The following is a 22,469-nucleotide window of genomic DNA, read 5'->3' on the forward strand; positions in this document are numbered from 1 at the left end:
CAAGGCTGAGCCCATCAGGGATGAAGGTAGTGCCCCTGGGATAACAAATGCAACAAGGGGAAAATAACCTGCTCAATTGCAGCCAAAAGGAAACAGTGAGAATATGTGACAGCAACAACTCTGCAGACACCAAGACCAGTGAAGAAGGAGGGGGAGGAGGTACTCCAAGTGCTGGAGTGGATATTCCCCTGAAGTCTGTGGTGAGGCAGGATGGATGATCCACCACTGAGATGCACAGTTCCAGATGTTTCTGTAAAGAATTTTTCCATTTCAAAGCTCAGTTGAAGGAAGTCTTGGACCACACCTTTGCTTGCTGTTATTAGTTGCAACCCAGTATCATACTGAGGGAAGCCCCTCAGTAATTTTGCTTTTCAAATTCCTCATTTCATTAATCTCAGTTTTTAAAGCTGTAATACCAGAACCCAAGAAGAGTGAATGAGGAAATAGATGCTTACCTGAAGACGGCAGGAGAGTTGTTTATCAGAAAAGTTTTCTAAAACGTGGTCTCCACAGGCTCACATAAGCCACAACATCAGTGTAGAGGAGTGCAAGAGGCTGTCTTGTTCCTGAAGCAGCATCAGGTCACAGAGCTTACTGCTCATTGTAATTTAGCACACAGTCATCTACAGAAATCTGTCTTAGAGACTCTGAAGTTTGCCCCCAAGCAGCTCATCTTCCCTAAGATGTGATTGAGAACCTAGCCCTAAAAAAGAAGTCCTTTGTTAAACTGATTTCATAGTAACATGATGGAGTTCATGGTGTCATCATTACTCTAATATCATGCACCGATTATATTTGGCAATTTAAGGTCTGAAAGCCATATTCAAAAACCTGTATTTCAGGCAGAAACATTTTCATTCCTTAAGACAGTAGGACAGACATTTTTCGCTAGGTTGATTAAATCTTTTCCGAAGATTATTTTCTAGGAAGATACAATATCCTTTTTTTAGCTTTCCGTTAGTAGCTGCACTGAATTCTAAATGTTCTTTTCATCCTTGACTCACCTGAACTTTTTGACGAGTCAACATATTTTCCACCTGGAAAAAAACATAGTTCTACTGCCAATGACTTGGTGTCACTCTCTAAACTGTGATGCACAATTTACCCTGTCTTCATACACCTTTTGGCTGATTCTTCTCTAGGCCATCAGATGACCACTTTCATTTGTTTTATGATTTTCTTTAGTAATAATACTATCCACAGTGCAAATAAAAACACAAAAACCAATACACTTTTAATATTATTTGTCAAAAGATTCCTTAAATACCCATGTTGGTGACATCCTGCAGAAAAAGCTGAGCCAATAAAGTTGTGTTGAAGCACTGTGAGAAACAGAAGTGTGTACACACACACAGAAAAAATTTCACCACTAATATTCAAGTAACACAAACGTTATTTAGTGTTGTAGCAAAGTATTTGAAATATGTCATGGGACACCTACCAAAAGATTTCTTGGTAATGAATAAGCAAAAAGAAAGACAATTAAACCTACAAGATCATTCAAAATGTTATAAAATTAGGTCTTCTGGATGTTCAACTGTGAAAAAAATATTTTATTTCTTACTTCTCTGTAAGAATATGAAATTAGTTTTGAGAAACACAAAAGCTATATGGATTCATGTGATCTCTTTGAACAAAATCATGGTTTGAAAGTGAAGATTATGTGCATATGTTATGTTCCTGATTCTGGAATGCATGTTATCCTACCATTTGTTTTCCCATTCAATGGTTTTCAGTGCAGTGACTCAAAGGAAAAAAGAGTAACCATCACATCAGATTTTGGGTTGGAGTTTCTCTTAGACTCAACCTGTAAAACAGGAACAATTTTCTTCCTTATTTTTTGTCAAGAGAGAATACAATATTTTCTAGTGATAAATTTTTGCAGATATATTTGGAATAGACTACATTATATAAAGTTTCATATGTGGCTTTAAGTGCAGTTTTGGCTGTTATTTTGTTGTTTGTTTTTGTATCTTCCTTGACAGATTATTCTGTCTCTGAAGAAGACCTGGATCTTCTGGTATTGTCACACAGAGAGCATCAGTGAACCAAATTTCTTTGTCTCACTTTATCAAAAGACATTTTAATCAATTTATGTATGAACATTGTTTTCATATACTTTGAGGATGGCATGAAAAACAACAAGACTGAAACAAAACCAGGACTTCTGAACTACATAAAATGAAAAAAAAAAAGAAAAAAGTAAAGAAATTGTGAGAAAGAGAGAAGGTGGAGGATGATCCTGGAAGTCTTTGCACTAAAAGATGCCCCTGTATCCAACCTAGCTGACAAAAAAAGAGAAGCACTGGAAGTGATTCATCCAGCCTTCTCTACAATCTTGGTTTCTGCACATATGTAGGTATGAGTGTGTGTTTGTGACACATGCAAAATGATCTACCTCACACCACGGGTCCAGCTATGACAGCAGTCACTGAATATGCTCCAAGACTGAACATCAGGGAAGAAATGTTATTCTATCTGTTCTGCATGTCAGGCTCATAGTGACATGCTGCAATGTGTTAAACTTAATGTGAGAGCCATAAATGGCAAGTCCATCAAAACCAAAATGAGTTATATATCTTTCAGTCAAATAGAAGTGTTTCATTTTTCATTTCTTGTGAAAACTGGGAAAAGAGTCTGCTAGTTTGAGGGAGGGATTCAATGAGACAAATGTAGTTATTAGAAGTAGTATGCTTTTCTTTTGAATCATGCTTCACAAACAGATGTACTTTATTAGTAAACTTGTATCAGAAAAATAGACCCAAAATTAGGGTCTTAGGACATTCTTTTTTTCACTGCATTTCAGCTAAAGCATTAAGATTTGTGTCTTTATGTTTTATAGCTCCTAGTTAAAAATACATATGCCACTCCCTCTAACCATAAGTGAGAAAAAGAAGCAGTCTAAAAAGTGCATTATGACTACAAATCCCCAAATAACTGACATTTAACACCACCAAAAGAATAAGGAGGGCCGATTTCAGCTCATAGGACCACAAACTAAGTTGAGAAATTCTGTCAGAGCCTGCTGTGCACAGGAGAGCCAAAGGGAGGAGGTACAGAAGCAGCACTCACCTCTGCAGAGTGATGCACCTCAATCACCTTGCAGGTAAGATCAAATACAGTCTGAGCTGAGTCCCTGGTACAGCCTCCTCCCCCAGGATGAGAGATCCAGCCCTTACATCTGCACTTTCAGGTGAATGAACTGGAGGAATTAGTGGGTTGTTACAGTCTTTAGGTAGTAGGAGTCTAGTACTTGTGGAAGGCTTTTATTTGGTTTGTCAAGCTTGTGTGCTGAGTGATCGTGAGTGAAGAGACAGTTTGAAACTTAGAGGATGTGGTTCTGAACATTTCAGGAGGAGTTTTCCTTAGAGGTATGGAATCTTTGTTTTCATTCCATGCTGGCCTTAAATTCCCATCCACCTCTCTGGAAAAGTACGTATAAACTGTGTTGCATAAACTCAGATATATCTGACTGAAAACAATTATTCACAACAAATTGATGGCCATTACAGTAATTTGGTCAAAGAAACACTTTTAAGGTTCAATAACTTTATATCTGCCATGCTTGCTCTCCCAAAATATGAAAGAATTAATATTCTTTAGAATGCTACCCATAAAATGTCACCTTAACTTGTGGGTTGTTTAGGGAAATTATTAAACAGTAATAATATGATACCAATGATAATTCTGGCCTTTTATTCCTGATGCTTGATGCTGTGTACAGATAATTTCAGCTTCATCTTATGCTGCTTGATTAAAAGAAGTGGTCTACTACTACACTAATGGATATAATTTATTTCACCTGTTGGAAGATACAAGCTGTTAAAATTTTGTTGTTTGGAATAAGCCCTGGTTTCATTGCTACAATCCTATAATTACATGACATTAGAAACAGAAAAGATACATTCAAAATGAAAAACCACTGCCACCAATTGCACCCTAAAAAGAAAAAAAAATCCCGTAATTTGGTAGGCAATGAGGACTTTGGTCTTAAAACATTTATTGGGTTTTTCCTACCTTTTCCCAGGGAATCTGTTTATCTAAAGAAATTACTTACACTTATGGTCACCCTTGGAAATAGTTTATTTCCATTTTTATTCTACATCTTCCTACTGTAACTAATTAAAGTCTGGAAAAGATATTATTCTCCTTTTACAGGTGAAAAATTAGGGTGGGGGGAAAGCAACTGATCGTCTCAAGTAATACAGTCTGTTTCAAAATGGGCTTAAACTCTTCTCCACCAGGTCTAAAGTCTACATACTGAATTAACTGTAAAATAACCCATTTGTCTAAGCTAACTAAACTCATTTGTTGGGATAAATAATTTATCATTCTCTTGATAAATAGTGCCATTACATTTAGAAAAAGCTAACAGTTCTGGCATAAGATGCCATGCTGAATAATTATGATTAATTTTATATTTGTACTTTATTGCTAGCATTTAGGCATATATTTATTATGTAGCATTTTTTAACACATTACAGAATCTTTGTCTTAATAGATTCTAGAAGGTTAGAGAGTCTATCTCCTGGATCCAAAGCAGTGTTAATTGCACTTGTTTTATCTCTAGATAAACACATCAGACTTCTTGTGGTGAAAATTTCACATTTCCAGTAACCTATCCTGTTGTCTTTCTACTTTTACATTGCAAAAATTTTCCTGGTATCTAACCTCAACTTCCCTCACAGTCTTCTAAAATTCTTCTATTTACTGCAGACATAGAGAAAATTTGATTCTGTCTTTTACTTCAAATATTTTTAGTGATTTGCATAGCAGTAGCTGCCATGCTCTTCTTCCAGATTCTTTTTCTTTAGGCTGAACCACCTAATTCTTTCAATCCTTGACACCTAACCATTCCTATTGATCTGCCTTTGACTTCCTGCTTTTGTCTCCCATCCTTCTTAAATATAATCTAGGAGAGATCTCAGTGGAGATAGGTAAAGAGGAAGGACTCCACACACTGACCAAAATTAAGTGCTCACCACAGGAAGTGATCTCTGTGTTGGAAAGCTATATAAGTTAACCATCCAAGTTAGCTATCCTTTTCCCTGTCCAATAGTTTTGTCACTTTGAAAGCTGTCCTGTAAATGCTAATGCATGACAGAAAAATCTGGGGGAGATGGGGTTTTGTGATGAGAAAAACTGTCTTGTGTATAATTCACTTACAAGGCTGAGTGGGTTCTGCTCACATTTTTTATTGGCATTTAAGGCAGTGTTTGCACAAATACATCTTTGTTTCCAGGGCCTCAAGCAATTTGAAATTAGGCTCTGTGACTGCTAGCTCTGGAAACTAACCAAGAAAATGGTTCTTTTTAAAAATCTAATAATGAAATGGAACCTAGAGTGCCAGGAATATTTTATAAATGATATTATGCCCTGCAGTGTTATTTATCTTCATGGCTACTATACATTGCTCCCAAGTCATCCCTCGGTGTTGCAAAGATAAATACTTCAGCACAATAGTTTATTATATATTCTCTCTAGGTATACCTTATATAAAATAAAGATGCATTACCCAAACATTGCTGATGGAAGACAATCTGTGAGCAGTTGCCCATTTTTTCAAGAAAATGGCAAGTAGCAGTGGCAGAGGATGTTTGGTACTGAATCTACAGGGCCAGGGCTGAAGGCCAGAAACATCTCCTGTAAGATGAAATCTCTATTTGACAAGGGCCAAATGACCCAAGGTGGGACCCTGAGCTTCACTGGTTCCTGGAGATTTTCCTTGTTTCTGGTGTTGTGTCATCCACTCTAAGGAATGGATGTTTTCCATAGTATGATTAGAATTTTTTAAATTTTTAATAGAGAACAATGTCAAAGAAAACCGTATATGTAGCAAGAGCTCTTTGATCCTCTATCACAAGCCTAAAGTGTTGGGAAAGGAGATAACAAATGGTAGGTCAGGTAGCTGCAGAGACCAGCTGTCCCCTACAAGTCAGTGTAGCTAAGTCCTTCAGTGATCTGTGGACCACATCAAGATGAAACATGGACCCAAGGTCTGGAGAATGATGAGCAGAAAGTGCAGCAATCAACTATCTTTGGGACAGGAGAGCTAAAGGTTTGTCAATGTATAAGCACATATATGCATATGTTGCTAACAAAGGTTAATAATGCTTTTAAATTCACATAAAGGATCCCTCAGATCTCCATTCTTGTTTTAGAAAGTGGATATTGTCGCAATGGACCAGTAACAGTTCCAGGATTTCCTTCATCCTCTGATGAACCTGTATGCATGTGGGAGATTAAGTGCTTGGAACAAAGACATTGCCACTTAATTGGTTCATTTCCAGACAGCTGATTCTACAGTTTCTAAATTAAGAAAAAAAGCTAGTGCTTCAGCTTCAAAAATTTCAGCAATTATAATTATCTGAGAAAAAAAATGCAAAGGTAGAAAACAGACTTTAGTGTGGAGGGTAAAATGACGTGAATTTAGACAAGCTTTCTAATTATGTAGAATTCTTGTTATATTTAAGGGAAAAGGTACGTCAGTACTTCCATGGTAAACTCAATATAGCTCTGAGAAATTTATTTTGGTTTAGCTAAAATAGTAAGTTGGAATGTATATTAACACACATCTGATAAAAGAAAAAAAATATTTAGGAAAAAAAGTGGTTTGGATCTAATATTCTTAGTCATGTTCAGATGCCTCTGGTTTCTGTAGCCAGGATGCTGCTTTTATATGGCCAAGAGATATTTGCATCCAAGATTATTACAACCAAACATGGTTCATCATGCACAACTTCTTATCAGCAGTACTTCTTTTAATGTGGACAGTTATCTTTTCATGTCCTCATTTGGAATCTGCATGAATTTTGCCTTCTGGATTGGTAAACTTAATTCAACATAACATTCCACAAATAAGGAATACACCTGTATTTAACATGGTACTTAGTCATATAGCAAACTTTTATTTTTTTTTTTTTAATTACAGCACTCTAACTAACAACTAAGCAGAAAACCAGGAAAAGAAAGATTATATCAATTGTAATCTGCAAAATCAAGTTTAAAATCAAGAGGACTGTTTAAAATGGCAAAATTTTGTTGTAAAATCTACATATTTTATTTGAATACTGTGAATGGGAGCACAAAGGAGTTAGCATTTTTTGTGAAAAAAATTTCTTCCCTCCAAGAGATTATTAATATTTTTTTTGAAATATATTATTGCTATTGTTGTTGTTGTTGTTGTTGTTTTTTGTGATATCATTTGGGTTTTTTTCTGGTGATCTCAAAATACCTCACATAAACCATGTTTGACAGAAAGCTGACTGCTTTCACAACAGAGTGCTTACATGGTACAGCATTATTTTTTTTCTGCAAATATGATTAAATACATTTACTTGCATCCAAGATGATTAATACGTGAATCTTACACTAAAGGAAAATGAAAGTAGAATCCTGAACCACATCATATCTGTCAGATGCAAATGTTGCCAAGATATTAATGTTTGATGTTCTGTCTCTCTCTGTAGTTAGTACACAAAACCACTGTGGCTTTTAAGGAAGAATCATTTCAAAGAATGTAATAATTTCAGGAAAGGTGATAGGTTAATACAATCCTCTCCACCACAGAAATCTATTTGCCTCTCCTGATATCTTATTTGGAACTTTTGCCAGCACATTCCAGATTAAGAAAAGAGGATTTTTTCCTGGGTCAAAGCCCCAGAGATTATTGTGCCAGGAAAGATATCACTATTTTGCTCTCTTTAATTTCCTATTCCTTGCTATTTTTGATAGCACCTTCTAAATTAGTAAATATCTCACTTTAGGGAGCAAGCTATATGACCTGAAATAGTCTTTTCCAAAGTGAAAATGCTGAAGTGTAGAAGGAGACATTTTATTTCAGTGCACTATCTCAGCTCTTATCAAAGGGTAAAACCGGCATGGAAGGTTGATATTTACAATTTATTGCCCGTTTTACCAGTGATCACTTTGATGCCATACTCTAGGTCTCCAGCAGTAGGGTTGAACTGCCTGAAGAGTCAAACAGCTTTAACAGAGTGATTGCAGAACACATCAGGATCAAAACAGTTCATATGAAGTGGGAGAGAAAAAGCAATTTATCCTCATTCCGTTCAACTTCTTTACAGTACTTGAAACACTTTCTGTTTTGAGCATCTTGCTGAGCTCTTGAACTTAGCAGCTACCAAGGGTCCAAGTAAAGTAGCTAGATACCCCCCAGACACATATGCCTATTGCAGGCAATGTTTGATTAAATCTTGTGTAATTGGAAATTTTTCCAATTTCTTTTCTCTGCGTGAATCCAACATGCACACAGTCCTCTTTCAAAGCAAAGAAAAGCTGTGTAATGGGAAAAAGTTAATGAAGACGTTAACTGCCTTTTTAAAATGTAGTTCCTGGCATTTCTGAATTTACTTAATGAATTCTACTGTGGGAAACAGTTAAAAGGGTTGAGTAGCAAAGAGAAGGGAAATCTTCCTGATCACACATACTTAAGCAAGGGTTGACTCCTAAGAAGGATTTCGTACTTTCTGGAACATTTCAAATACCATGGATCTGATATGTTTGTCATCCTAATGTGGTGGTGATTTCCTTCATAAAAAATGGGAAAGGCATATTGATTTTGTCCAAATTAGATCTGCTTAATAATCTTTGCTGTTTTACTGGCATATATACCCCTGATAATCCGGCATGTGAGCAGCTGCAATGAACTGTTACAATAAAATTGACTAAATGTTTTCCTTCAGCATCAATTAAAACACATAATAAAAGCAACCAAAATAAAAAAATATTCCTCAAGCATAGAACATCTCTCATTTTTCAAGATGTGTTTCTTGCTTTCCTTGAGTACAGATTTTTTAAATTGCAATCTTACTAACCTGAAGATCAGTATGGGTAATAATCTGCCTCAGAAGAGTAAATATTTGTATCTTACTAACAACTGAGTTTTAAAGTATCTTATTATAAACTGGGTTCATAACTGGGTTATGTAAAAAAATCTGTTTCTGGTCTCCTCCCTTAGCAGAGATGTTAATATAGACATATTGTCAGGATAGATGACTTTTCTTGATGTTCAGGGCAATGGCTAGATCAGCAAATATAAAAACATATCAACTTAGATAATGGTTCTATTTTTACCATTATTTAAGTTATGTTTCCAGACAATAGTAACCTGGATCAGTAAAACTGAAAAAAACCGTAAAAATTAAATTTGTTTTAAACTTTTTTATATTTTTTCTTTTCTATTTTTCAGCTTGGCCTCTGAAAATGGGTCAGGTGTTTATTTTTTTTTTTTTTATGGTAAACATAGTGGAATATACAGAACTTATTGAAAATCCTGTAACATCACCTAAAACTTGTACAGCCACCACATGTAGGTATGATAAAATACCAGAATCAAAAGTGTAAAAAACTTACTAGTAAATTAGCATGCCCTCTGTTTCCTACATGTGTATCTTATGTATGATAAATGAACATTAGCGTTTAGTGCAGAGAGGAGGCTCCACAGAAGCTGGGAGCACTGGCTGCAGAAGCAGACCCTTTTGTGCTTACCTGTGCCATGTGGGTAGAAATATAATTACTGGAAAAAGGCAGGCCAAGGGGTGGCTAGGTAATGAGCAGAGGAGTGCACATTCTTTATTGTTCTGCTGCATACAATTCTTTACTAAAAAACACCCCAAACAAAGTAGATATTCAGAATTCACACCGCTCTTGAATCTTTGTAGCTTTGATGTGTTCAAAACCAACAAAACAAAAAAATAATAACACTATGCCTTTTTAAAAATGGGATTTACTTGGCAGGGAGAAAGATGGAAAGAACAGCAAGGAGACTAGAGATTGTTTGCTGGTTACTTGAAGCAATCAAGTATGAGAGTAAATCAACTGTTTTGTGTAATCTGGAAATGACCCAGAAATACTTTATTCTGGAAGGACATGAATTAATTAAATCATTACATCAAAATTGAGTGCATTTATCTGAGGTTATCAGTGTTTTGAAGAATTGTCACATGGCAATGAAATTTTACCATGACAGCCTGTGCCTGAGGTTAGAGGTTATAAATCAACAATTTGTTTAAGTCAACATAATGTTTTACTAATGCCTTCATTTAAATGTAATTACGGAAAATTTGAAAAACAGTTTTTATTGATCCAATATGGTACAAGAATAAAATATTTTCAAAAATCCAAACTTCATTCAAACTTTTTATCTGAGATTTTGAAAAATCATTAGATTTTTTTTTTTTTTGTCCTTTTGTCTCCTTGCCTTGGAAGGATAAGAATGTCCATTGATTCTGTGGACCAAACTGGTTTATGAAACAGTTTAATAACAGCAATGGGGTCCAATACACTTCCTGACTAGCGGAAAGATAACCTTAGTTTAGCATTTGGTGTTGAGTGTGCTTTCGATTATGGGAACACAAAAATGGCAAAAGCTGTGTGAAACATAACAATACTGAGTTATAACTGACATTTCATAGCTCTGCTGTTTGGTAGATTGGTGGAACACATTTTTTCTGGGATCAGAGCATAACCTGGATTCCTGCAATTGCAGAGTCTTGGAGGCCAGGAGAAAATACAGTTTTCCCCTCCTGCAGCTATATTTAGGGAAGAAATAAAGCATTAATCACATGCAATGAGAATGAATTTCAATGAATAAATACAATCCAGTCACTTAAGGCTGCTTTGTGACATTTATCTCCAAGAGGTTGCAAAGATTTGTTCTGAGTGGAGCAGAAGAAGCTTTTCCGTCCTCCCTGCCTCCCCAAAGAACATGTTTTTGCTTCCTACTACCACGTTCCACACAACTGAAGAGCATTTTCTCTCTTTTTTTTTTTAAACATAACAACAAAAGATGCTTCATCTGTGACAATACTTTTCATGTCATCTTTCACGTCCATTTTCCCCTCAGCTTGCTTGTTCCTGTGGTTTTATACATTGGGACCCACTAAGTGTCTGGCACATTTATGTTATGTGTTTTATTTTCTGATGGAGGCACCGAAAAAGCAGAGAGCAGAATTCTCTTTTACTAATAAACCAAAGATGAAAGCAACCTACCCTCATGATTTTCCTGCTGAATGGGATTCAGAAGATTGAAATACTACTTACTAAGCACAGGAAATATTATATTACCAACAATCTTGTCTAAATTAACTGTAGAAAAAGTATAAAATGAAGCTTAAAATGTTTGTTTTGTCTTTAGAGAGGAGGTGAAAGCTGCATAATTTTTCATTATTACCATTTTCTCCCCCAGAGGTAAAGTTAGCTCAGCACTTGCAGTTTAAACTCCTGTTTCCAGAGGTTAACAACTCGGCTGTAAGGCTTCAGTCTCAGTTTAACATTTGGCAGAGTTTCTGCCTTGCAATAGTACCTCTGGTACATATGTATAATACCTTCTCCCAAAGGGTGTCATAGCACTTTAATACACTGAACTTGAATAGCTTGTTTCATCCATCCCCAAATTGCAACTGCTTTTGAGGTGCAATACAGCTTCAGAATGCAGAGTTCTATACAGAAGTTTAGGTAAGGGAGCAATGATAATACCTGCAAAATTTAGAACATTTTGGTTTTGCTAGTATTTTAAGTAAGTAACATTCTCCTTTCTCTAGGCATGCTCTTGTAGTCATAGATATAGCACAACAATGACAAGATTAGAGATCACAATAAAAGGGCAAATACATTTTTATACACTTTGAAATATTCCAAGTCATTCATGCTTGCAAAACCTTTTCTAGTACCTTTCTATTCAATTAGATTACAGTTTTAGTTATCTAATGTTGCTAAAGCACAATGGAACATTCTTTAAAGTACAATAAAATTTAAGTCTCAGATTAAGCTAATACAAATTAGACATAGCTAAAATTAGCTCAGTACTTCCTACTAAAGAATCAATATTTTGGCACTGGCATGTGAAAAAAGCCACCTTACTTGTCATTTTCCTACTTATGCAGGATGAAGTAATTGTGTAATTGTCAAGAACTTGTCAAGACAGACAGCAATGAACAGTTTTTGCTTTTTCCAGAGGAATGGCACTCACCAGAAATGGAGCCCAAGAGATGGTTTAGACACTGACATCCTGTTGTGGGGAGGGAAGGGGAGAATTTGGGGTTTTTTTCTTATCCAAAGACTGGAGTTTGGTCCTGGCTTGTTCTGCAGCCGTGTTATCAATAGAGCCCTGGTGTGCTGAGCTTCCAGATCTCAGTGAAGCCTTAGCATGACCAAAGAACCAAATAATTGTGTCTAAGGTAGTTCAGAGGGAAAATAAGGAAATATTTAATCTAAGGAGGAAAGCCCTAGTAACTCTCACAGCTCTGCAGCAACTTAATAGGTGAAAAAAATTCTTTATTAGGTGCCTAAACGTAGCTTAAATCTTGCTTTATGCCTGTAAGTTAAAAGAGATTTAATATGGAAGCATAGCATGTCTAAAAAAATGTTGAGAGTCATGGCAAATGAACTCTGAATTGAAGCAGGATCTCAGCACCAAACATGTTAATTTGCCTGCTACTACTAATCAATTTATGAAGGTTGTGTCAGCAAGCTCTGAGTGCAAGAAGAATGATTTTGATTCTGGCCAAAGCATACTATTTACAGGTACTCAGAAACTGTGTTTCTGACTCTGTTTTTAGTGGAATAAATTTAAGAAAAATGTAAAATTATTTTCTTGAAATTAAAATTAAGAAGATAACAGGATTAAAATACCTGGAGTGTTTCTCTGCTGGTTAGACTAGTTTGTAGACACCCTAGATCCAAAATAAAGCTCATGCCTTGTTGGTATTCTTTGAGAGAACATTGAGGTAACAAACATAGATCTATCCACCTAAAAATGCCTTTGTGACAGTCAATTCAAAGGATATTTGCACACTTTGTAGCCCTGAAGCTGCTGATTCTGAGTGACAGGTAAATCAGATTTGACTTTTCTCTTGCAGCTTAATTTCACTTAACCGGGGGAAAAAATAGTAAAAAAGCCACAGATCAAAGAGAACTCTTGCTGAGAAAGAGAAAAAGATGACCTAAATTTTCAAAGTGACTGATGATTTTTGATATTTCCATTTTGGGGCTCCTGATTTGAGACAGCTTAAAGGATCTTGATAATCATAGTGCAGTTGCTCAGGATATTGTTTGAATCCCCACAGAGAGTCTTATAAGCATCTCTAAATCCATGTTCAAGCAGACAGGATCTAACCAGAGACAATTTTGGTAGAAGTTGAAATATTGCATGTTCCCAGATTTTTGAAAGAGATTGGTAGGAGCTGAGGTTTTCAGAGATCTTGCAATAAAAATATTTTTCCTAATGTGGGTATGGTTGTTTGGTATGGTTTGTTTATGTTGTTGTTGTTTTTATTTTTTTCCATCAGACATCCATTTCAAAGCTCTCTAATCCATTATTCTTAAAGTTCCTTGGTCTCTAAGAGCATTTAGTGTGGTTTGATTACCTAAATTCTCCCAGCATAGTATGAGCATTATCTCCTCCAGCGACAGCACTGAGGTGTTTCTGCCTGGCTGCTTTTTGTTTTCTATGGGTATATTCTCAAGCATTCAGGTATGTACATATAAATTACACCTTGCCAGTTCCATCCCATGGTGTAGGGGTGGAACAGAGGGTTCCTCCTCCCACAAAGGTCCTGCCCATGTGCTCCTACAGCCAGGAACAGTTAGTTCCTTCATGCCAATAGCATCCCTTGTTTTCCCTTGGTGCTGCCCTCTCTCCTGGGATTTCTACCAGGCCAGTGCATGCCTCCACTGATTTTTCTTCCCTGGCAGCTGAGATGATGTCCCAGCAGCCTTACCCTGCTGGCATGGATAGATCTCCAGAAAGGCTTTGGCTCCAGCTCAGCATATAGAGACTTGTTTCTACCCTGCCTTCTCAGGCTCAGACCAATAAGTCCCTGCATTTCATAATAAGGAACAGCTGCTCTTGCCTTCCATGCTGGGGTTGTGATTTTGCCCCATGACCCCAGATTGCTTCCTCCCAGAGAGCATCAGCCCACACTCACCACTTTGCCCATCTGCAGGACTCAGGAACATCACCCATCTCTTTGTTACTGAGATCCTTGCACAATTTTCAAGATTTAGGTTCCCCACATGCTGCACACGGCAAGGTAAGTGAGATTCAGAAGATAAAACCATTCTATACTGGCCCTTTTCATAATAAAATTAAATCCCTCTCTGCTAAACTGGCACACTGTCACACTCCACTTCCAGGACATCAGAAGAGCTACACAGCATATGCATTTATTTCATAAACAAAGAAAACCTGGGTGCTTTTTTCCCCTAGTTTAACTCTTGCAAGGACAAAAGTGAAAATATTTTAACCCCAAATTATATGTATTGTAGACATGGTATATGGTATAAAATTGGAGAACATTCATGTTTCAAAATTTCCTATTTTCTTTGCCCCAAAAAGTTAAGATCTTATTTTAAGTTAAGCTTTATTTTTTTCCAGATTACACTAAGCAGAGTGTTTTGTTGCCTAAATCCAGATAGAACCACCTTTCATGGATTACAGAGCATATGAACACTAGGATTATTTTATTGCTGGATCAGGGAGGTCCACTAATTCTGCCCTTAATATGCCCTTTTATTATGAACAATTAAAGATGTCTCTGGAAACTGTATGATTCCACACAGCATACAATGAGAGGGCTTAATGAGGTGCTTTATGGATATGATTCAAAATTAACTTTGAATTTCCTGGCTTTTGTTGATTTTTTGTCGCAAACATAACATTTTTCAAACATAGAATCATTACATTAAAAAATAAATAGGTATTTTAACCAAGATTTATTATACCCTGGTGAGATAAACCTTGTTCACAGTTCTCAGTAATAACATGATTCATTTCCAACCAACTGAGCAGTAAATATGAAAAGAGAGATAGATCTGAATGAAAAATAGTACTTCCTAACAAAAAACACTGAGATTTTTACAGGGTTTTAAAAGAAATTTCAATGAACCCCAAGAATGATTATATTGAATGTCTCATTCTGACAGGTTTGTAATATACTTAGCTTACTCTTGAGAGCAAGTTAACATGAAAGCATTGATCTGAATGGCTATTTTTAAAGTTTTCTGGGAGATCAAGGATCTGATAGCCCCCCTGTATTTGGCTGCTGGACAGAATCACTGACTTGATCAGTGATCAGCTACCATGAACTCTTTAGAGGGGATTGCTATTATATTACTATATTATTTTTATATATATATATATATATTACTATTTTGTCATCTCTGGTCTTTGTGCAAAGCTACTGACCGCAAGTGTTTGACAAGTACATGGCTTGTAGGGCTTTCTAACAGAGATAGGTAGATAGATAGATAGATAGATAGATAGATAGATAGATAGATAGATAGATAGATAGATAGATAGATTGATTTTTTTCCCTTGACAAGAAGAGAGAGTAGGAAGACAACATTCCAGACAAGGGCACTAATTGGAACCTGGTTGCTCTTCAACACATCTAGATGAAACAGGTGTAAATACATAAAGCCACTCACGTCCATTCAATAGGGGTGACAGAGTCCCATCTTGCAGCTGGTGGTGCCTCTGAAACCTTTGGGTAGGAAATGTTTTTTGCTTCCTTAAATTTCTGTTTTCCTTATTTCATTCTCAGGAATAAACCTGGCAAACATTTTTTTCCACCTGGAAAGGGATTGTGGTTTATTCCTTTATTGATTAACTGCTTTAAGACTTGCCACACTCCTACCCTGTTGGTGGGGTTCTGTGTCTCCCCTGGACACCATTGACTCACCTTCCTATTTTGAAATACTCACCCTGTGTTCATTGATTACCATACCATACTTCTGCATGTTTTCTTGCCCTGCTTTCTGACTTTTTTGTTCCTCTCTGCACACATGCCAAGACACAGAGGATTGAGACTAGAATTTTGTTTTGCTGTTTCTCTCCTTAGTCCAAAAGCTGATGTCCAGTGTTGCATACCAATAGTTTATTTCTCCTTTTTGGGAAAGAATGTTCTCTTAGAGGTTTGTTTGGACTGTTCTTGTCCAACAATTATTATTTTAGACCTGAATACGTCATGCTGTCTGAACCAGCACCTTTTGAGATCATAATCTCAAATTTGTTTACTTTTATAGTATGTTGCCAATCACCTTTTAAGACTGTCACACCTGTTGCCTTTTTACTGGCATCTATTCCTAGCATGAATATTCCTATCAGAACTCTCTGGGGTTAGATCACCTTCCACAGTAAGGCTCTTAACTTCGTGAATTTCCTCATCAATTTTCTTATGATTCAAAGAATGCTATAGGTCTCACTATCCTGTCAGCCACAGCAGATAGTAAAATGACAATGAAATTAATTGAGGCACAATGAGGACAAAAAAATACTGACTCAGACATTTCTCTGTATGTTAGTAACTTGCCCAGTGATTTTTCATGTACCAGGTGTGAGATCATGTATCCACAAGCGACGTAGGACACCTCAGAAATAAGATACCTACTTGCCCAGACTGAGTAGATTGCAAGAGATTCTAGTTAAACTTCTCTGCAGGATAAAAGTCTGAGTCAGCCCCCTTAAGTGTCTGATCTTATTATCAAAGAAAGAGCAGACATAACAGACTTTGAATGTAGTGGGTGATCAGACCACCTAAGGAAACCTCCTACTTTTGTCCTTGAAAACCTACCTCTCCATTGACTTTGAAGACAGCTAGAAAAGATGAGCCTTAGAAAACCAAAATTAGCTTCTGTGAAAATCCCTGGGGTCTATTCAACCATTTCCAGCAGAAGGATAAAGTTTTAGCAAACTATAAAGATTTACATTATTTATATATAGGTTGCAATTACCTATTGGAAAAAATATCTATTAAGAAATCATGGTAGAGTTTTAATGAACTGAAAAATCCATTCATATGTTTTCAAAGAAATTTTCCTTGGATAATTAGATACTTTATTAAATCAGTCTGAGAGTCAGAAAAATTACTGGCAAACCAATGCATAAGAGATGACTAATTCTCATATAACAGTGTCACCTAGGCACTACTATGAATAATGCATTCCAAAGTGTAAAATAGAAAGCACCTGAATTAAACCCCATATCTGAGAATATCTGAAGGCAAAGAGGGGTGAATGAGGAAGGGAAATGAATATGAATAACCACTGAGACTTCTCAATCAACAGAGAGATTTAATCTGTTTGTCTGTTTTGTGGAACTTTTCAGATTGCATGCTCTGAATGAATAAAGTAAACCAGGTAGAGTAAAAGCAAATAAAGGAGAGAGGAAAAAAAAAAAAAGCAAACCAGCAGAAGCAAGAGGAGATATATTAAATTTTTTATTCTCTTTTGAGGGCAAATTACAACTGCCAACTTTGTGGAGCATGGTGGCAGATGAATATACTTCTTTTATTTTCACTGTACAAAGGTCATTTTCACTTGAAAACCAGAAGTAGACTGTGCACTAGTAGCAGCTTGAACAGCCAACAGGAAAGCACAATTAATTTTCTCAGACAGTGTTACAAAGTCAGACACCAGCAATAAGGTTCGTGCTGAAAGGGGCATCTTTGTTTCTTCTCTCTTCTTTCCCACCTCCCTTCCAGACATGCAGTTCTGCTGCTTATTTTGTACCAACCTTAACAAGTGCCAGATCCCTCTGTGAAGCACCTTCACATGCTAAAGCTGCAAAAACAGAACTAGAAAGCTGTATGATTTTTTTCCCTATTAATGAATTAAAGTGATCTACAAAGGACCTGAAAGATGCCAGAGGAGGTCAAAGACAGGGGATAAGGCTGCAAAGCTGAGGAGAAGGGAGAAGGGGATGGGAGAGATTACTATTTGCATAGGCAAGGGAGAATGGAGTTGTTAAATATAAGAACTAGCAAATGTCCCACCTCAGCACAGGACTGAGGTGTTGCCAGATCATGTCACCCTTTGGAAGAGTAAAATCTTGCATCCAAAGCAATCTGTGCATTTTCAGCAATAAGATTGGGATAAAAATTTGTTGCTTATATTTTTCAGGAAGAACCTGGAACAGAGAAGAGATCAGTTCTGTTTTGTTCAAACTGAGCTATACAGGCAACTACCTGACAACATGGATGGATGCATGTCTGTATTCCAGGTGGGTTCTCTCTTGGTTATTTTCTGAACACATTCTGGTGATGATTAGACAGAGAAAAACCCATGTAGCACCACCCACATGGTGGGTATGTGGTCCTCTGTTTGTACTTTTGCATGGTTTGTCCATAAGGAAAACACATTGCTAGGTGAATGAATCATAAACCTTACCTGTATTCTTGAACTTCCACCTTATCTGTATTCTTGAACTCCTGTACCTTCCAAAGCAGGTTGGTTACACATGGACTGCCTATGCTTATGATAGTTTCTCTGATATGCCCAGGAATAATCTGGGAATGTGTGCTAGCTGGCATAGGTCAAAGGCATGCCAAGGTCTTCTCAAACCAAATGATGCCTGGCTCTTGTCTGTTTTATATGTTACAATTCTGTAATTCTTGTCTTAAATTTTCACAAATTTTTGTACTTACACAATAATTATTCTCCAGCTGTAAATTGCTATCATTCCTCAAGGAAAGAGTGGAAAACTAATGTAAGTATTTCGTCATATTCTTTGAAGGTTCTGTGAAATAAACAGAAAAACTGACTTCGAAACAGCTCTGTGGAGGGCATGTGGGCTGATCTGCTTAAAGCAGAAGTATACCCAGACTTCCAGTCTGCAAACTTGCTTCCTAATCTTTTTCACCCAGGATTGCAGAATCACAGAATCACAGGATAACTGAGGATGGAAGGGCTCTCTGGAGTTCATCTGGTCCAAGTCCCCCAGTCAAAGCAGGGCCACCTAAAAACAGTTGCCAGCACTGTATGCAAAGGGTTTTTTTGTGTATATCCAAGGATGAAGATTCCACAGCCACAGGAAAACCTGTGTCAGTGCTTGGCAACCCTCACAGTTAAAAACTGTTTCCTGATGTTCAGAGGGAACCTCCTGTGCTTCACTGTGTTCCTAGTCTCTCATAAAAATTCCAATAAAGTCTAAAACCAGTCTCCTTGAAAGAAATGATACAGACTGTTGGAATAGCTAGTGGGTTAAGACATGAATAGCAGGTTGGTTTAGATAATGTCTGGAAGTTCTTTCCAAATTCAATTATTTTATTATTGTATTATTTAAGCTAATATATGTGTCTTTGCTAATGTGATAAAGAAGTTCTGAGGTCATGTATTTCTTAAGCAGTCACAAACCAGAAACTGTGATTCATAGTTGTGTGAAATGTAATTGAAAGCGTCATAAGTGTGAAATTATTGTTTCACTGATTTCTCAAAAGGTGCTGTCTGTGTTAATTTAAACACTCGGTTTGTCCAAAAAGCTGCATTTAAATTAAAGTTTAGATAGCTTGTATCTAAAAGTATAAGTTATTTATATTTTATTATAATAAAAGTAAAAGTTATTATTAAAATAGTCTTATGATAGTGTGCCTTAAGCAGAGCTGTTACATAAAGGGTCAAAGTGTCTAGAATTATTATGCAAAAAATGAGAATATTTCACAAGAGAAAGTAATTATTATAAATGCTTCTCTTTACTGGAATTTCTGTTCCTTCTTGTTTCCACTTCTAATAATACCATTTAATTCAGCAAAATACATTTTTCCTTGATCTTTTATTTCCAGCTGTGCTGTACAATTTATTCCAATTATGTCACTACTGTATCTGGTCTCAAGAAATGGTGACATTGAATCCATATAATGAATGCATTACTTAATTTTTCATCATACCTGATATATCAGCTTTTTGTTAATCCTTTTGTTGTGCTGGTCTGTGATTAAACAAAACATTTGAATTTTATTCAGGTCTCCCACTCATATCCTGTTTGACTTCTTTGAAGTGATCCACAATTTATGGCCTAGCAGAAGAGGCTGTTTCATCTGACAAGCCTTTCTTTACACAGGTCAACAACATTTTATACCTTCAGAGGAATAACCAAACCATGGAAACAGAGAGAGAGCCAAAGCAAATGAGCAGATCTAATTGACTTAAACAAAGACTGGGTTTGCTTGGTTCTCTTGTGAAGGCCCACAGTTGTTAAGCTGTGCACAGGTAAGGAAAGGTACCAGTTAAAACAAAGCACACGGGGTAGTGGATACTCCAGGGAGATGGGTGTGATGACTGTACAGGATGAGGATGAGGGTGATGAGATGGAAAGAGGAAGATGAGATTCCAAGTGCAAGGTGCTGCACCTGGGTTGGAGCAATTGGACTGGCAGAATTCACTGAGAGCAGCCCTATAAGTACTTGGATGTGAGCCAACAGTGTGCTTGCAGCCCAAAAGACACAACCGTATCCTGAGCTGCATCAAATGGAGTGTCATGATTTTACCCTCTACTCTGTCCCTGTGAGACTCCACTTGGAGTGCTGCATCCAGCTTTGGGGCTCTCAGGACAAGAGAGACACAGAGCTGTTGCAGCAGGTTCTGAAGAGAGCCACAAAGATGATCAGAGGAATGGGGCACCTCTCCTGTCACCACAGGCTGAGAGAGCTGGGGTTGTTCATCCTGGAGAAGTCCCTGGGGACAGACACATCATCATGGCCTTTCAATTCTTAGAGGGGGCTTATGAAAAAGAGGGCTTTTATGAAAAATACTTTTAAATGGGCAGGTAGCGAAAGGTCAAGGAGGTAAAGTTTTAAACTAAAAGAGAAGAAGCTTTGATAAGATGTTGGGAAGAATTTCTTTACTTGGAAGGTAGAGAGACACTGCCACAAGTTGCCCAGGGAAATTGTGGATTTCTGGAAAGGAAGGCCAGATATTGTGCAACCTGATCTAGTGGAAGATGTCCCTGACCTCGACAGGGGGGTTGGTCTCTTCTAATCTGATTAGTTCTATTATTCTATAAGTTCTATTTTATGACCTAAAAATGTATAACTGGGGAGGCCAGTCAAATTGAGATTACTACATTTGAAAAATCCTGCTCTCCAGATCTCTCTTCATGAGTGTAGCTAATTCATACTTGTGTCCATGTATGTGTGCACATATCAAAAGCATAGGGGTGTTCATGGGAAAACGCTGAACTGACAAGATTTTAATTTCCATTATTTTGGGGTCATTTTATTTCTGCCTCTGAGCATCTATAGACAGTTTTTTACTCTGTGAAAAGTGTGAGAGGAATCTGACCAACAAAAGTGGCACAAATGAATTATGTTGTTAATCTGTAAATGCCTGTGGGCAGTTTGGGCTTTCTGTACATATTCTACCTTATCACTTCTCTTCAGAGAGACCAGAAGTCTATAACTTACATCTGCTTTCCTCTACCCATAAATTATTACATAAATTTTTTACACTGTGGTTGTACATAAATGGCCTGAATGAAATGAGCAGACAGACCATTTACAGTGAGTGAAACTTGTTTCTCTAAGTATTATATGTTTTCTAATAAAGCTTCTAATCTTCAATCAATAAAAGGAGAGAAAATTGAAAATTACAGTCCCTGGCAAACATGTGAATTATACTCATATATACAAAAAATGAGGAACCACAGTAAGAGCTCCCTGATATGCTAAACCACCTTTTGGTAATTCTTCTGTGATATTATCGTTATTTGAAATGGTAATTCAAGACTGCCTCAAAAACATAGGATTGTAAATACTCTGCCTGAATTAATCCTCAAAATCTTTTCCCATCTCAGACCCACCAGCACTGAGTGGGAAAAGATTTTACCTCAATTTCTGTGTTTTGCAGAGTCAAATATGGAAAATGTTAAGAGATTCTCATTCTCCTTCATTTTGTGAATAAAAGGGAAAAATAAAATAAAAAATAAACCCCTTTCTGAAGCATATGATTTAGGGCATGGGACCAGGATAACAATAAAAGTGCAGGCGAATTTTGACCTTATCAACCCTAGAAATTTAACAATAACTAAATTGGAGCAGTACTAATGTTGGTGAAAAGTGGTATATTGATGATTCATCCATCTACAAAATACAGAGTAAAGAATGAGGTTAATGAATTAAAAGAAAAAATGCTGATTTTCACCATTTTCATCATTTTCAATCATTGAAAAGAAAAAATAATGTGACATACAAACACAAAAAAACCCCAGTATCACAAAAATGACCTAAAATGATGATCAGAGCTGACTGATTTTGAGTTAAGCCTGTGATGAAACTTGTTTCTAGAGCTCAGCAATCCCAGTATAATACACAGAATACTGGGATGCCAACACATACTGAGATTTGATTGAGTATTTTGAGCGATGTCTCTCTCCTCACCAAACCCAATGATATGGAGAACAGGAGCAGTGTAGATGTAGATAGCAAACAATGTCAGGAATTGAGGAAGATGAGGCTTTTAGTACAGACACACAAAATGAGTCAATCATGACAATCCATTTGCTCCTCAGTAAATCTGTCTTGAAGAATCAAACTGGTTGGTTCAAACCCACCTTTATCTCCTCAAAACTTCCACCTAAGGAGAAGGAAAGTCTGTCTTACTTAGATTAGGCTCATTGCACTGCAAGTATGATAAGGTGGTGAATACACCTTTCAGCAAAAACCTGTAAGATTAAA

Source organism: Pseudopodoces humilis, chromosome 1, assembly GCF_049639895.1.
Source record: "Pseudopodoces humilis isolate 2021_Gansu_Grassland_sample_001 chromosome 1, ASM4963989v1, whole genome shotgun sequence".
In the NCBI taxonomy this organism is placed as follows: domain Eukaryota; kingdom Metazoa; phylum Chordata; class Aves; order Passeriformes; family Paridae; genus Pseudopodoces; species Pseudopodoces humilis.